Source organism: Anabrus simplex, chromosome 1 (assembly GCF_040414725.1).
Source record: "Anabrus simplex isolate iqAnaSimp1 chromosome 1, ASM4041472v1, whole genome shotgun sequence".
NCBI lineage: Eukaryota > Metazoa > Arthropoda > Insecta > Orthoptera > Tettigoniidae > Anabrus > Anabrus simplex.
In genome coordinates this window covers 1520903369-1520921267 of record NC_090265.1, presented here as the reverse complement: position 1 = coordinate 1520921267, position 17899 = coordinate 1520903369, and the positions used below count along the sequence as shown (strand labels likewise).

General features: G+C 39.7%; 1 protein-coding gene across 1 annotated transcript in view; it reads right to left on the bottom strand.

Annotated features, from left to right (window-relative positions):
* The window catches only part of LOC136880012 (acyl-CoA Delta-9 desaturase), a 178509-nt gene extending 161751 nt beyond the window's left edge, over positions 1-16758 (bottom strand). Inside the window, exon 1 of the mRNA XM_067153274.2 lies at positions 16716-16758. The gene's annotated coding sequence lies outside the window, so the exon portion shown is untranslated. The remainder of the gene's footprint in view (positions 1-16715) is intronic.
* Positions 16759-17899: the final 1141 nt, after the last annotated feature.

Here is a 17899-nt window from a genome sequence, read left to right as displayed (position 1 = left end):
GGGGAGGGCTTGCCTCGTCCATATCTGGAAGGTCCACCAGCTCAAGGTAATGACAGACTTTTATAATCATGTAATAGTGTCAGAAAGCTAACTCGAGGGGAAGGTTTCAACATCTTATTTTAATGTAATCTTTACATGTAACTTGTCAACAAGTCTAAACACCTTAGTCTAACTTAGGGAATAAGGAGTGGGAACTCTCTTTTATTCCCCTTCACCTTGGTTTTGAGGTGACTATGATTTCGTAAACCTTAAAATGTATCTCTTCCTCTTGGTAAGTTAAATGTTCTCTCCATCTAGTTACCTCCGTAGTATAGGTTCAGCCTCTGTAACGTCGGTCCATAAGCCCGCATAGGGTTTTAATGATGTTCATGGGAATTTCAAAGGAGTGCAAGTGTCCGCCTCGTAACATTTTGATTAGCGGCCAATAACTTTAACCTTTTCTTTTTACTAATGCCATGTAGAATAGACACCTATTGCCTCTGTTAAAGTTAACTTCCCTTATTTAATTTCTGATTTAAGTGTAACTTAGACTATTGGGCGGATAAGAGAGTGACTACTGTTTTTTTTTTTTTTTTTTTTTTTTTTTTTTTGTAAAATGTAGATTGTGCCCTTAAGAGGCCTGAATCTTGTAAATTCTGGAGAATAGTCTCCTAGAGAGTAATTGTGTGGAGCAAAGATGCTCTTTCTAATGTTGTAAAATCTGGAGCCCTGTCTCTTTTCTTTAATTAACTGGAGCAATTGTGGTCTTGGGAATGGTGTAACATTTGAGCTATCTATCTCAACTCTTACTGTAGCTGATTTCAAATAATTATTGTTTCTACAGCTGTAGACTTCCTCTTATGTATTTTCAACTATTATGTGTTATTGTTTAATAAAGCTTAAGATCTGAAAAGAAACCAAAATCTAGGAAAGAAATAAAATATCAAATTTTAGAATTCTTTGATCTTTTCTTTATCCACCCATTCATGCCCGCACCTTCTTACGCCTCTTTGTTCCACAGAATCCCCGGAACAGCAATAATAATAATAATAATAATAATAATAATAATAATAATAATAATAATAATAATAATAATAATAATAATAATAATAATAAACCACGCAAAACAATCATTTCAGACTAACAATCTGATTTTACTTTGGAATGTTATTCCTACCCTTGAAACATACAATTTCAATTGCAGAGTGGAAACGCCGCTGAAAGAAAGCACTACCCCAGGTAGCAGCTCGGAAGAGAAATCTACCATTGCGTTATGCAATACATCGGGACCTAGGGTTCTGGGGAGTCCCAAGCTCTGCAATAAGGATGAGTCGGAGCATCCTTGAAATCCGTCCAGATTTAAGTTTAAACAGAAGTTTCTTGCAGGCACTTTGAATGTAAATTCTTTGTTGAAGGTTGCTAAACAGAAGGAATTGGAACTACTTCTAGATAGAAACGAAATTCAAATCTTAGCAGTACAAGAGACGAGATTTTTGGATGAGAATTTGACAGAAACAAAAGATTATCGAATTTTTAAAGGTAAATCCGCGATTAAAATGATGAAAGGAATGCCACTCTTGAGAACAGCCTTTTATATCCATAAAAGATTAGTAGACAATGTAACTTAATTCAAATCCCACTCAGAAGGGATATCTCTTTTAACAATGAACTGCAAAAATAAAAAATAGTTTTATTAACTGTCATGCAACAATAAATGAAAACAACAAAAAGAACCCAAATAAAGTAGAGGAATTTTGGACACTCCCGGATGATGAATTGTCTAAAATTCCAAAATCAAATGTGGTGATATTACATGGAGATTTCAATGCCCACGTATGAAGAGAGAGAATTTAGAGACCAATAGTGGGAGAATATGCCGCACACCAAAGAACAAACATCAATGGAATGAGATTAATTACCATCTGTAAAAGTTTTCAGCTGAAGTTAATGTCAACTTTCTTCAAGAAATTGCCAAGAAAAGCTAAAACATGGACTTCTTCAAATCCATTACTAGGTGAATTTCAACTGGTTAATGTAGTTATTTCCATAAGAAACATGAAGGAAATTATGAATGTCAAGGTAGTAAGAAGCAGATAATTTGATTCCGATCACTACTTGTCTAAAATCAAACTAAAATTCTTACCCTACAGAAATCACAGAAGAGGGGAAAGAATAAACAAATATAACACAAATAGACTTCAAATTACACAAGAAACATTGGAAACATTTCAGGAAGAAATAAAAGTATCTCATCATGGGAAATGGCAAGATTTATCTAAAGAAATAACCAATGCAGTCCAGAAAACATTTGGGCTAGTCAAACCTAAAAAGAAACCTTGGTGGAATCAAATATGTGAAGATGTATTACAAGAGAGAATAAAACAATGGAAAAAGTTTAAATCCTCTGGAAAGACTGAGCACTATGACCAATTCAAACAGCAAAGGAAAGACACTGCTAGAATAATAAGGGGAGTTAAAATAACTTTCGAAAAATCACAACATTGACCTGCAAGACAGCTTTGTTAAAAATAGCTCTCGAAACTGCTACCAGACTTTTAAGAGTCAATTAAAGGGGTATCAAGCGCCTAGCATATGCTTCAAAGATGAAAATGGTAGACTTGTGAAATACTTACGAAGCACTTTGATCAACTTTTAAACTGCCCTGAACCTTACCATAAGTTGGAATTCTCTCAAACAGTCTGGAAGAAGAAATACCACCTACTGTTGAAGAAATTAAGAAGAAATTAACAATCTGAAAAATAGTAAAGCTAGTGGAGAAGCCTCTATAATAGCTGAATTTTTTAAATGGTCTCAGTCAAACATCACCGAAGAGCTGCAGTTAATCTTTGAAGATATTTGGAGAACAGAGAGGATTCCAGAAGAATGGAAAGTGGCTCTAATACACCCAATGCATGAAAAGGTGACAAACAAAACTATAGAGGCATCTCTATTCTGCAAATTGCATACAAGGTATTCTCAAAAATATTGCTGAATAGAGTAGAAACATCACTTGACAAGCAACTGGGTGAGTATCAAGCTGGATTTCGAAAAGGTTGATCGTGTTCAGAACACATATTTAACTTCAAATCCATAATTCACCATAGGATATTACATTCAAAAGACATTGTTGTGACTTTTGTAAATTTTAAAAAGGTCTTTGACTCGGTTGATAGAGAAACCATAGATAAAACAATTCGTGAATTTGGAGTGAAAACTAAATTGGCAAAACTAATACGTGAAACCCTTACTGACACAATTTCAAATGTGAAATTTATGGGTGAGATATCCAAACCTATTAAGATAAATACAGGGGTACGGCAAGGTGGCGGTTTGTCACCCTTTCTATTCAACTGTGTTCTAGAGAAAATTGTAAGAATTTGGAACGTAAAGCTTAAAGAGCATATCGTTTTGCCGGTAACTTTGGGGAGAAAAAACAAAGGCATTGAAATAAATCACCTAGCATTTGCAGACGATTTTGCTATATTGTCAGAAAACCTAACAAGTGCAAGAACACAAATCAATCTCTTGGAATAAATAGCCAACAAGACAGGTTTGAGAATCTCCGTAGAAAAAACAAAATTTAATACAAACATCAAGAATGCTGCTAAATGTTTGGCAACAGATATTGGTCCAGTGGAAAGAGTAACGAAATTCAAATATCTGGGAGAAATAATTCAAGAAAATCTGCAGTAGAAGAAAGAGTACACAAGATGGAAAGAGCATATGGTATCACAAAGAATGTTTTTAACAAAAAGTGTCTATCTAAAAATCTTAAAATAAGGCACTACACTACAGTGATGAAATCGGAATGCTTATATGCAAGTGAATGCCTGGTACTAAACTATAGATTAGATAAACTTGAGGTACTAGAAAGAAGAATAATGAGAAAAATCTTAGGCCCTGTGAAAACAACAGAAGTATGGAAATTAAGATTTAATGATGAAATATACATGAACATATAAAACATAACAGAAACCATAAGAAAAAGGATATTGCCATTTTTCAGACATATTTACAGAATAGATGATTCCAGATTAACAAAAAAGGTTTTCAAGTACCTTTGGGACAAAAAGGCAACAACTAGCTGGATTCGAGAAGTAAAGAAAGATTTAGAAAAAAAATAATATAAGAGAAGAAGAAACTATGGACAGATAAATTTTTAGAAAGAGGGTAGTAATTATAGAAGGGTTCCAAGGAAGGCTGAACAAGAAGCCTGGTGCGAAGTGGCCCGAGGACAGAAGGAAACAGCATAGTGAAAGGATGAAAGAATATTGGAAGGAGTAGAAGAGAAAACAATAAAGAATGAAGAGCTGAATTGAAATTGGCACGTGGTCCTTAGCAGGGCTCATCGGAAATAATAATAATAATAATAATAATAATAATAATAATAATAATAATAATAATAATAATAAATAGATATAGAATACAATAATATCGTAGAGATGGACATTTGATGACTGAGTAACCAGCTTAACGGCCTTCAGCTGTGTGTCAAGCTGATTACTTCAGTCGAGCTGATTACTTCAGACAGTAGAAGCGATATTTCAATGTCGTCAGGCACGAAGCCTCAAGGTGGTAGATTTACTCGAACGTAAAACAACTGTGCGGGACCAAATTACACCACCTTAGTGTCTCTGAAAACTTTAAAAGTAGTTATTAGTATATAAAATCAATAATAGTATTATTTAGTTCACAGAGTTCTGTTTCAATATATTCGAATCACACACAACACAGCACAGTATCAACCACTGTAGAAACACGCAATTATTCAATACATCCTTCTACACACAGTTAGTGTCATGAAGGACGTTCAGCCATAAAACCTGCTCAAGTCCCTTCCCTAGGTCTCACAAACCTAACAACGTTGGGGACAGATTGGTGTAAGAGTTGGGGATATCATACATGTATTCTATATTCTGTGTTCAGGGAACTATGAACATTAAAAGTTTGGCTAGGTCTGGCAAGCTAAATACTGTCGGGGTCGGAAGACTACAAGGGTTGACTAAGAGAGGTCGGTCGGTAGATGCAGAGTGGCCACGGCTTTTCCGTGGCTCTAGGCCTCTGTATTCGGGAAACGGGACAGGACTGGATCTCACGGCTGGCCCCAACCGTCGGCTGTCCTGAGAATGGTTTTCCATTCTCCTGCACTAAGGCGAATGCCGGCACAGTTCCTAGTATAGGTCACAGCCGCGATACCCCTCACCTTCTCCGAACATCTCCTTCACCGAACAAATCTCCCGGCCTGAGAGACGGCGTCACCGTCTAAGAGGCCCGCCTCCCCCTTCAGGGGGAGGAATGACAATAATACAGTAGTAGTATTCTTGCCTTACGTTATTGGTACCAAAGTGGAAAATTACACCTTCTCCTTACCCTCGAAACTCCCTTCTATTTTTCTCAACATCTGCGTTAACCTGATTCCTGGATAACACTGTCTCTACCTTGGTTGATTTTCCACCACATACACACACCCATACGTTTCTTTCGCGCTCGAATTTGGCAGACATACAGCTGGAACCTTCGGTTAAAATATAGGCTACTTACTGTATCTTAAGGGGACCGTGCAAGGAAATCAAATGTTGTGAAGCAAGTCATAGGGAAATGTACGTCTGGAATCCTTAAAAGTAAATACCCTGAATAACGGTTAGTCCGATTAAATAATGGAGTGAGTAAGTGCAGGCCTATTTAAATTTAAATTTCCTAGAAAAATGTTTGTGAAATGTTCCTTCGTAATTCTAATAGTATTCCAGATAAATATACTTTTCTATGTTTTACTATCACACTACCTTTTGAGCGGGCTATGTAGGGCTAACGAAAGAAAATATGAAGAAGTCAGAGGAAAACGAATGTCTGGGACTTTCGAAAGTAAATAACCTGCCTGAACGGTTAGTCCTAAACTCTGGAGCAGAGCAGGTGTATTGAAAATTCAATTTCTCAGAATGAGTCTATAATTATATTAAAAAGTTAAATAAAACATCTTTGGCAAATCCGTCCTTCCGGTTTTTTGGTTTTTTTTTTTTTTTTTTTTTTTTTGCTAGTTGCTTTACGTCGCATTGACACAGATAGGTCTTATGGCGACGATGGGATGGGAAAGGCCTAGGAGTTGGAAGGAAGCGGCCGTGGCCTTAATTAAGGTACAGCTCCATCATTTGCCTGGTGTGAAAATGGGAAATCACGGTAAACCATCTTCAGGGCTGCCGACAGTGGGGCTCGAACCCACGATCTCCCGGATGCAAGCTCACAGCCGCGCGCCTCTATGCGCACGGCCATCCTTCTGTTCCACTGGACTGATTTGCTTCATTTCTGTTTTATTCTTTCCGGAATGACCTGCCGGTGAATCATCAGATATTGACAGGTCTCTAAGTTCAGCCAACTTTGAGTAAACATAAAATCAAAACATTAAATGATCACTTCAATAATTGCAGGCGAAGACTTACTCTACCCGCAATACATTCTGTACTTAGCATGTTCTAAGCGACAAACATTTTAATATTCTGATATATGTAATTTTCATCCTTAATAATGTCATTCCTTGCAGCCATGTTTGATTACTACCTCTCAAGCCTGAGAGTGTACACTTCCTCTGATGATGGAAGAATACTATTACCTGCTAGATACTCTTTGATTCTCTAAACTTTCGCACCTTCGAAATACATTTAACAGATGTCAGAGCGTACCATATAACTTGCATGCTGCTAAGTGAAGAAAGTCAACGTACTAACAGACCCCATCACGACAGACGCCTTGTACATTACCTGGGGATACCTATTGAAGAATAACCTAGCTATGCTAGAAAGAGTGAAAGCCATGTATTTTAAAAATGTTCTCTGCCTCGCAAAAAAAAAAAAAAAAAAAAAAAAAAAAAAAAAAAAAAAAAAAAAAAAAAGCCGCTCGAGACTAACCTATGAGTTCACAAGACAACCATTCTACACTAGTGTCCAAATGTTAAGCATAATCACTAAACGAGGTCATACCGCCTGATAGGAATGTCAGACGGATTATTGAGCAAACGGAAGCTGAATCACAAACCTCATATGTCACACAATTTGTCCAAGAAAACAAAGTCAGAAAGGTTCTAATAGCTAAGGTACACCTTTGACAAAAACTAACAAAACTTGGAAATGTATTCCACAAAAAAATATGCTGTTAATAGGGTGTATGGTTACCCCTAACGGCCACACATGCTTCGCAGCGACGTGGCATGCTCTCTATCAGATGGTCCAAGAGCTCTTGTGGCAGTCGATCCCCTTCCTCCGACAGGGTAATGGTGGAGCCTGATGGGATGCGATTCGTCTTCCCAATGCATCCCAGGCATGTTCTATAGGATTCAGATCCGCAGACCTCACTGGCCAGTCCATCCGATGAATGTCTTTCCCAGCCAGAAATTCATCTACCACCATACTGGCCCCGTTCCACGATGTTCCAGTGGTTGTATCGGCTACTTGGTTCTCTCCAGATTAATGTGCAACGGGAATCTTTCTCCAAACTGAAAGCGGGATTTATCTGTGAAGAGCACATGCCTTCATTCATTCATGGTCCAGTTTCGATGTTGACGGCTCCACAGTAAACGGGCCCGTCTACATGTTGGGGTGAGCGGTACGCACACCACTGGACGTCGGGCAAACAGTCCTGCTGTTCTGAGCCTCCGGTACTGAGTTTGCCGGGAAACGGTAAGCTCTGAGACGGCTGCAAGCTCCGCCGACAATTGTCTTGCAGATGCACTCCGATTTCATCGGGCGGTTAAGGCCAGATATCGGTCCTGCTGTGGGGTGGTTACCCTTGGTCGACCTAGTATTGGCTTACGACTAACATCTCCTGTCTTTGGAAATCGTCTCCAAAGCCTGGAAATGACTCTTTGTGGCACATTCAAGGATACGGCGACTTCGGTCTGTGTCTGGCCTGTTTCCAGGTGGCCGAGTATTCTACCCTGCAAAATGGGGTCCAAATGGCGTCGTTGTGCCATTATATTGTCACGTTCACCACGAGGCACACTATAATAGGGCAAACACAACTGAGGGAGTATGGAGCGCAGGCACTGGCTGTGTTTACCTTGCAGTTACGCCGGTAGTCAAAGCAGGGAACACTCCTTTCCTATACAGAGCGAACACGTAAGGTTGGTAGGTGCATATGTCGTGCGATTTGCGGTCTATTTACTGTTGCCCTGCTTACTCGTACGCTTAACTTTTGGACACTAGTGTATATAGAAGAACTGCGATTAAAAATGCCATTGGTATTAGTGGTATTGGTATTAGTGATCACAAAGCTCTTTTGGTGGTAGTTAAAAATAAATGTGAAAGAAAGATTAAAATTAGGACTATTAGGCAGTACCGTATGCCTGATGAAACGGGCATGAGGGAGTTTTTTAAAAGTAACAATGATCGGTGGAAAACGGTAAATAAAAACGTAATCAGACTCTGGTATGGGTTTAAAGCAATTGTTGAGGAATGTGAAAATAGGTTTGTACCTTTAAAGGTGGTACGAAATGGTAAAGGTCCACTATATTAACAGAGAAGTAAAGCGACTGAGAAGGAGGTGCAAGTTAGAAACAAATAGATTTAGAAATAGTTGTGGAAGTAAGAATAAATTGAAGGAACTTACTAGGAAATTGAATCTAGCAAAGAAGTCAGCGAAGGATAACATGATGGCAAGAATAATTGGCGGTCATACAAATTTTAGTGAAAAGTGGAAGAGTATGTATAGGTACTTCAAGGCAGAAACAGTTTCCAAGCAGAATATCCCAGGAACCATCAATGAACAAGGGGAGTGTGTATGCGAGGATCTTCAAAAGGCAGAAGTATTCAGTCAGCAGTATGTAAAGATTGTTGGTTATAAGGATAATGTCCAGATAGAGGAGGTGACTAATACTAAAGAAGTATTAAAATTTACCTATGATATTAATGACATTTATAGTAAGATACAAAAGTTGAAAACTAGAAAAGCAGCTGGAATTGATAAAGTTTCGAGGGATATACTATAGGCAATGGGTTGGGATATCTGAAGTAGTTATTTGATTTTATTGTTGGCATGAAGGAGCTATTCCAAAGGAATGGATAGTTGCTATACTAGCCCCTATGTTGAAGTAAAGGGTGATAGACATAAAGCTAAAAATTACAGGCCAGTCGGTAAGCTTTGGGAAAGCATTCTTTCTGGTTATATTAGACATGTTTGCGAAATTAATAACTGGTTTGACAGAAGGCAGTTTGGATTCAGGAAAGATTATTCCACTGAAGTTCAACTTGTAGGATTCCAGAAAGATATAGCAGATATCCTGGATTCAGGAGGTCAATTGGACTGTATCGCGATTGACCTATCTAAGGCATTTGATAGTGTCGATCAAGGGAGACTACTGGCAAAAATGAGTGCAATTGGACTTGATAAAAGAGTGAATGAATGGGTGGCTATGATCCTGGAAAACAGGACTCAGAGAATTAGATTAGGCGAAGCTTTATCTGTCCCTGTAATAATTAAGATGGGAATTCATCAAGGTAGCATTTTTGGACCTTCATGTTTTCTTATATATATATATCAATGATATGTGTAAAGAAGTGTAACCAGAGATAAGGCTTTTGCAGATGAAGTTATTCTGTGTAGAGAAATAAATACGTTACAAGATTGTGAGCAACTAAAAATGACCTCGATAAAGTTGTGAGATGGACAGTAGGCAATGGTATAAGGATAAACGGGGCTAAAAGTCAGGTTGTGAGTTTCACAAATAGGAAAAGTCCTCTCAGTTTTAATTACTGCGTTTATGGATTGAAAGTACCCTTTGGGGATCATTGTTAGAACCTAGGTCTCAATATAGAAAGATCTTCATTGGGGTAATCACATAAATATGACTGAAAATAAAGGTTACAGATCTATGCACATGGTTATAAGGGTATTTAGAGGTTGTAGTAAGAATGTAAAGGAGAGGGCATGTAAGTGTCTGGTAAGACCCCAACTATATGGTTCCGGTGTATGGGATCCTCACCAGGATTACTTGATTCAAGAACTGGAAAAAATCAAAAGAAGAGCAGCTCGATTTGTTCTCGGCGATTTCCGACAAAAGAGTAGCGTTACAAAAATGTTGCAAATTTTGGGCTGGGAAGACTTTGAAGAAAGGGGACGAGCTGCTCGACTATGTGGTATGTTCCGAGCTGTCAGTGGAGAGATGGCGTGGAATGATATCAGAAGTTTGAGTGGTGTCTTTGAAAGTAGGAAAGATCACAATGTGAAGATAAAGTTGTAATTCAAGAGGACAATTTGGGGAAAATATTCGTTTGTAGGAAGGGGAGTTAGAGACTGGAATAACTTACCACGGGAGAGCTTTAATAAATTTCCAATTTCTTTGCAATCATTTAAGAAAAGGCTAGGTAAACAACAGATAGGGAATCTGCCACCTGGACGACTGCCCTAAATCCGGATCAGTAGTGACTGATTGTGACTGATTGGCTTCTACAATACAATGTCCAGCTTTACACCAAGAACCGGAGGATAAAAAAGCGAATATATGGCTCGATTTTTACCAAACATATGACATGATGGCGTCAGAATGGATGAATGCTGACTACGAACTGCGCCATACAATAACGCGCTTCTTATTAATTGTTCATAAAACAATTGAAAAGGGCAGGCAAAACAACATGACGACAGGCTAATCATCTGACCTATTTATAATGAATGCTTCGGAGCAGCGCGCGACCTCTAGTTTTATATGAATTTTCTTCGCAACTCTAATGATTTCCTAGAAAATCATGTTTATCTCCGTAAATAAATAATTTTGGAATGGTATTTTATTTTATTTTTACGTCGCACTGACACAGATAGGTCTTATGGCGACGATGGTACTGGAGAGGGCTGGAAGTGGGAAGGAAGCGGCCGTGGCCTTATTAAGGTACAGCCCCAGCATTTGCCTGGTGTGAAAATGGGAAATCACGGAAGGAATGGTATTTTCGAGCTTTGTTGAATTGAATAATATACTTAAAATACCTTGCAGAAAGAAGATATCAACGTGAAAAATATGTATTCTTCAGGCTATTCATAGAATCAACCAGGCAAAATAATCAAATAACCAATGAATAATCTAACAAAACTAACAAATTAGCAACTTAACTTACGTAAACGCATAACAACTGACCAGGAAAGCAAACAAGCAAATGGCAAATACCCCGACAATCATTCAACAGAAGAGGACAGAGAAAATTATAAAATACTGCAATCACTATTTTTCAAAATTATACCCAGGCTCACACTTCAGGGCAGAATTAAGTGAGCGCCCACTGATATAATGCTGAAACTCACCATAACATTTCTCACAGTATCTATTATAACATGAAAGATAGAAATGCATCAGTTTTACCATGTCAAGTCAAAGCCCTTCTAATTCTAATGGATTGCAATTTATAGTATTTCGACTTCTAGTTTCTTGTAAGGATTTTTTTGAATATGAGAAATTTTTCAAGGTCTTACTGAAACATGTCGTCATGTTGGTACACATTGCTCCTAAACTATTGTATCTAGAGATATGAAATTTTGCACACTAATGTATGATTGTACTTCGATACTAAAACTCTAGAATTTTTAATGCTGCTTCTAAATTGTGTTTGTTATAAACCTTTCTCTGTTGCTAAAAGTTACATATTTTAAAATTAAATTTTAATTTATAACTGAAGACATAAATATTTATCAAATGTTAACATTCTAGAGTTTCAAGACTTTTATGCATCTATGAATGTGTGGTGATAATTTGGAAGCAGTGGTACCAATACTTCAGTAGTAATGTGTACCAATGTGACGACATGTTTTAATAAGACCGTGAAACATTTCTCATATTAAAAAATTCCTTACAAAAAACTAGAAGTCTAAATACTATAAATTACAATCCATTAGAATCACAAGGCTTTGACTTAATATGGTAAAATTGGTGCATTTCCATCATTCGTGTTATAATAGATATTATGAGAAATGTTATGGTAAGTTTCAGCATTCTTTCAGTGGGCGCTCACGTCCTTCTGTCCTTCAGATGCAGAAAGCAACTGCATTCTAAATTCTGAAATGGCATCGACAACCTTGCACCCTATTAATGAGGGCTTAGCTCGGACGGTAGAGCTCTGGCCTTCTGAGCCCATTTTGGCAGGTTCGATCCTGGCTCCGTCCGGTGGTCAAGGTGTTCAAATACGTCAGCCTAAGGTCAGTAGATTTACTGGTACGTGAAATAACTCCTATGGGACAAAATGCCGGCACCTCGGCGTCTCCGTAAACCGTAAAATTAGTTAGTAGGACGTAAAAACCAGTAATATTATTGAATTTTAATTAGGGTTTACCGCAACTGGCCTTTGTTCACCGTTACTACTTATCAAGACGACTAGGAATGGGGTGGGGGAGAGGGCCTTTATGACTCCTTGGAAACAGCTAAACCTTCATAAGTCCAAAACTATATCTTCCCTTCTCATCGTTGACATAACTTTCAGAATTAAGTACTACGTTAAACAGGTAAAAAAAAAAAAAACAATACAATTGGCTTTACATCGAAAAGACACAGACAGGTCTTATGGCGACGATGTAATATGAAAGGGCTAGGAGTGGGAAGGAAGTGGCCGTAGACTTAATTAAGGTACAGCCCCAGCATTTGCTTGCTGTAAAAATGGGAAACAACGGAAAATCATTTTAGGGCTACCGACAGTGGGGTTCGAACCTACTATCTCCATAACGCAAGCTCACAGCTGAGTGCCCCTAACCGCACGGCTAACTCACTAGGTGGTAATAAAACAGCTAATTAAAATATCCAAAAATCTTTGTGAAAGAAAGTAATTAGAATGCTTGTAGAATCAAATAATTGATTTATTTAATGTCTTTTCTACTTGCATACCAACTGTCGGATCTTCTGTCCCATACGACTCTTGCTGGAAATGTAGCATTTAAACATTCTCAAATTTCAGCGACCCCAGCTGGAATCGAAATCGCTACCTTGGAAACAGAGTAATCTATTGCACTCCCGAGGTCACCAGATTGTTTACAAAATTTTGTGTAGTAATATACAGAAATTCTCTTCACAGACTAGCACGCAAGATTCATATAAATTATTAACACAAATGCCAATAACATTTCAGAATGTTTCCTGGCTAAATCGAGAATTTAGCCGTATTGGTACGCCTTGGTATGGATTTGTCCAGCATTACGATAACAAGTCCGCCTCTGTGGTGTAGTGGTTAGCGTGATTAGCTGCCACCCCCGGAGGCCCGGGTTCGATTCCCGGCTCTGCCACGAAATTTGAAAAGTGGTACGAGGGCTGGAACGGGGTCCACTCAGCCTCGGGAGGTCAACTGAGTAGAGGTGGGTTCGATTCCCACCTCAGCCATCCTCGAAGTGGTTTTCCGTGGTTTCCCACTTCTCCTCCAGGCGAATGCCGGGATGGTACCTAACTTAAGGCCACGGCCGCTTCCTTCCCTCTTCCTTGCCTATCCCTTCCAATCTTCCCATCCCCCACCAAGGCCCCTGTTCAGCATAGCAGGTGAGGCCGCCTGGGCGAGGTACTGGTCATACTCCCCAGTTGTATCCTCCGACCAAGAGTCTGACGCTCCAGGACACTGCCCTTGAGGCGGTAGAGGTGGGATCCCTCGCGAAGTCCGAGGGAAAAACCGAACCTGGAGGGTAAACAGATGATGATGATGATGATTACGATAACATGTCTGCATTCCTACGAATCTACGACTCACTATGTATAAACCCAGGACAGTGGTTCGGTACATTGTCATAAACAACCTGTCTTATAGTGTGTGTGTGTGTGTGTGTGTGTGTGTTTTTTTTTCTACTGAGTAAGCTCCCTGTGTGGATCAGTGGAAGAGCGTCAGCCTCTATATCCTAAGACTGCGAGTTCGGCTCCAGCAAAGAAAACCGGATTTTGAAGAGAGAAAAGCATCCATTCTGTATTCCTAATTCATAATGTAGGCATGCATAAGTTCTTTAATGAAACATTTGATATTTTACCCGAAAAAAATTAATTAAATATCCGCCATTGATCACCCAACAGAGTTTCGGTTTCTCTGTCACCTAGTGGAGGGGTTGTAGTAGGGATGAAAATGCGAGGGCATACAAGTCTCTGGTAAGACCCCAACTAGAGTATGGTTCCAGTCTATGGGACCCTTACCAGGATTACTTGATTCAAGAACTGGAAAAAGTCCAAAGAGAAGCAGCTCGATTTGTTCTGGGTGATTTCCGACAAAAGAGTAGCGTTACAAAAATGTTACAAAGTTTGGGTTGGGAAGAAGGAGAAAAAAAGACGAGCTGCTCGACTAAGTGGTATGTTCCGAGCTGTCAGCGGAGAGATGACGTGGAATGACAGTAGACGAATAAGTTTGAGTGGTGTCTTTAAAGTAGGAAATATCACAATATGAAGATAAAGTTGGAATTCAAGAGGACAAATTGGGGCAAATATTCGTTCATAGGAAGGGGAGTTAGGGATTGGAATAACTTACCAAGGGAGCTGTTCAATAAATTTCCAATTTCCTTGAAATCATTCAAGAAAAGGCTAGGAAAATAGACAGGGAATCTGCCACCTCGGCGACTGCCCTAAATGAGCCGGAGTTTACGTACGGTAGGGTGGCCAGTTCCTTTCCGCTCCTCCATTCCCTTACCCCCACCAACAGCGCGTGGCAACCCATCCAAGTTTTGACCACGGCCAATGTTGCTTAATTTCGGAGATCGCACGGGATCCGATGTTTCAACACGGCTACGGCCGTTGTCTAGTTGCCTACACGATGACCAAAAAAAAAAAATCAACTCTTGAATTAAATTTATCAAACGAATGACAGTATGTTGAGTGCTCAGCCCGGAGACTGGTTTGACCTCAGTAGCTCCGCCATCGGCCGTCATAAATGGTCCAGACGTCACTGAAGATGTGTACTAAGGAAATGAGGAGTGAGGTAGTTTCCCGTTGCTTTCCTCACTGAGCCAGAAGTTCCTGTTACATATGAGTCTGCCAAGCCCATGAAATGCCCGCATCAACCGACCCTATGAACAACGTTTTCACACCGTTCATAACAGGGACTGTCTGCATAAGGAATGGCATTACTAGCATCGCTCATACCTCGGTCACTTTCATGATGAGACTGAGACAGGACAATGAAAGTAACAAATTTGTTCTAGTCCATACCAGAAGACATAGTGCAGTGTAAACATTAGGTCTTACCAGCAAGGACATACTAATGGCAGTCGCCTCTCAATTGTGAAAGTTCATCTCGAAAGCACAACCAGAAATACAATCCTTCACTCTTCCAAGTAATATTATAAATGTCGCTAGTGGTTTTACGTCGCATTGACACAGATAGTTCTTATGGCAACGATGGGATATGAAAGGCGTAGGAGTTGGAAGGAAGCAGCCGTAGCCTTAATTAAGGTATAGCCCTAGCATTTTCCTGGTATGAAAATGGGAAACCACGGAAAACCATATTCAGGGCTGCCGATAGTGGGATTCAAACCCACTATCTCACGGATGCATGCACAAAGCCGCGCGCCCCTAATCGCATGGCCAACTCGCCCGGTTATAGATATCGAAAGCCTGCCAGATTGTATAAGGATTTTCACTGACTTCTTCCCACTGTCCAGTTCACTGTAGTTCTAGTCTGGACTCGGTCACGAACATGAGGCTGACTTGAAGAACTCGAACGAGCTACATCTCAGTCTCAAATAACAAATACTCTGAGTAGAGAAGTGTATCTTACCGAGCAAGTGGCGGCGCGGTTTGAGTCACGTGGCTATCAGCTTACATTCGGGAGATGGTGGGTTCGAATCCTACTGTCGACAGCCCTGAAAATGGTGATCCGTGGTTTCGTATTTTCACACCAGATAAATGCTGGGGCTGTACCTTATTTAAGGCCATGGCCGCTACGTCCCCACTTCAAGCCCTTTCCTATCCTATTGTCGCAATAAGACCTATTTGTTCGGTGCGATGTACAGCAGATTGTAAAAATAAAAAATATAAACCTATCTTGTTCACTTGATCATTAATCTCCGAGGCTCTTAAAATAAGGAGAATCCTGGGGTGGTAATAATAACATACATGCTACAGACGTTTAATTCCCAATCCTAGCCCAAATAAATACAAACACATGTGAATACGAACACTACTTTGACACAGGTTACCTGCCAAGGTTTCGAACACACTGAGTAAATAGTGTCGTTAACGATGAATGGAAGCTGACATTCTTTCGTGTAAGGGTGAGATAAAATTGAGAATCCTAACATTTGATCTAAATTTGTAGGATAGCTGAATTTCACCTACCGAGCTCGATAGCTGCAGTGCGGCCAGTATCCAGTATTCGGGAGATAGTAGGTTCGAACCCCACTGTCGGCGGCCCTGAAAATGGTTTTCCGTGGTTTCCCATTTTCATACCAGGCAAATGCTGGGGCTGTACCTTAATTAAGGCCACGGCCCAGCCCCTCCCTGACCCATCGTCGCCATAAAAACCTATCTGTGTCGGTGCGACGTAAAGCAACTAGGAAAAAAAAAACAAAAAAAATCACCTGAGGAACAAAGTTCAAAAACTACGTCCTTCCCACGACACGACACGACACTTGATGCTACACTAAATCACAAATCACTGAATACTTTTCTTGTTTATTATTTGCGTGTAAAGCACTAATTAGAAAGTCTATATAATTTTATACAAGTTCCTTACTTCAAAAAGTATCCCAAAGTGCTGACATAATCCACTAACTAGAAGGGACAAAATATTTCGGAGGGTCGTATTCCTCCGTCTTACCTGTTTCCGCTACGCACCGGTCTTGGTTCGCGACTGTGCTGCACAGATCGTCATCTGAGACTGCCTTGCGAGAGTGATGAATTAGCTTTCCTTGACGCTGTTGCGACATTGGCGCTTACAATGTGCTGAATTCGTATTACTACAGCCTCCTCCTAACCTGATGTATAACACTGATCCAGTTCCCATCCTGTACCCTTGAAACCCACCCTTATTGCCCTGGCCTTTCTCAGCACCGTAGCTCAAAGACTGGGAGGCTGCATTCTTCGGATATTCGAAGTTCGAATTTCAGCGCTGACAATGACTGTCCTATTGGCACTGTATCCCTTGCAGCTAGGTAATCTACATCCTTGTCAGGTAAATATACCCCTGTGAGTGGTGACATGGAATACATCTACTGTTGTTGCTGTTGGGTAATTATGTTTTTATTTTACTTTATTATCACACTACTGTAAGTAACCATTGCCACGCGGATATTTTCCAATTGCGATGTATTTGTTAATAATAATAATAATAATAATAATAATAATAATAATAATAATAATAATAATAATAATAATAATAATATATTTCCTGCCTGTCGTAAGAGGCGACTGAAAGTAATGAATTTTCAGGAGGTCTTTATTTGGTTGCGTGGACTGGCGACCACGGGGCCCTTAACTGATACTGACATTGATCGAGCGAGTTGGTTACGCTGTTCGGGTTATGTAACTGTGAGCCTGTATTTAAGAGACTGACGGTTCGAATCCTTTCTTCGTTAGCACTGATGATGATTTTCCGTCGTTTACCATTTTTACACCAGGTAAATGTTGTCCCTGTACCTTCATCTAGGTTACGGCTGTTATCTTTTTAATTCTAGCCCTGTCGAAAACCTTCGATGTGTTAGTGAAACGTCAAACCACTATCAAGAAAGGAAAGTCTGACGTTACTTCCACTTAATTGTGCCAGACTCCTTACTTTCATCTTTCCTGCCGATCTCATTTGGTCAAATAGTCCTCTTCCAAACACTACAGTATTATGTTTTCGAGGTCAAGGTAGCCTTCATGGCTCTTCCCTTTCTTTTTTCGAGACCTTAATTCTTAGTTTATTTAATTTTTTCATTTACAAGTGGCTTTACGTCGCACCGACACCGATAGGTCTTATGGCGATGATGGGTTAGGAAAGGCCTAGGAGTGGGAAGGAAGTGG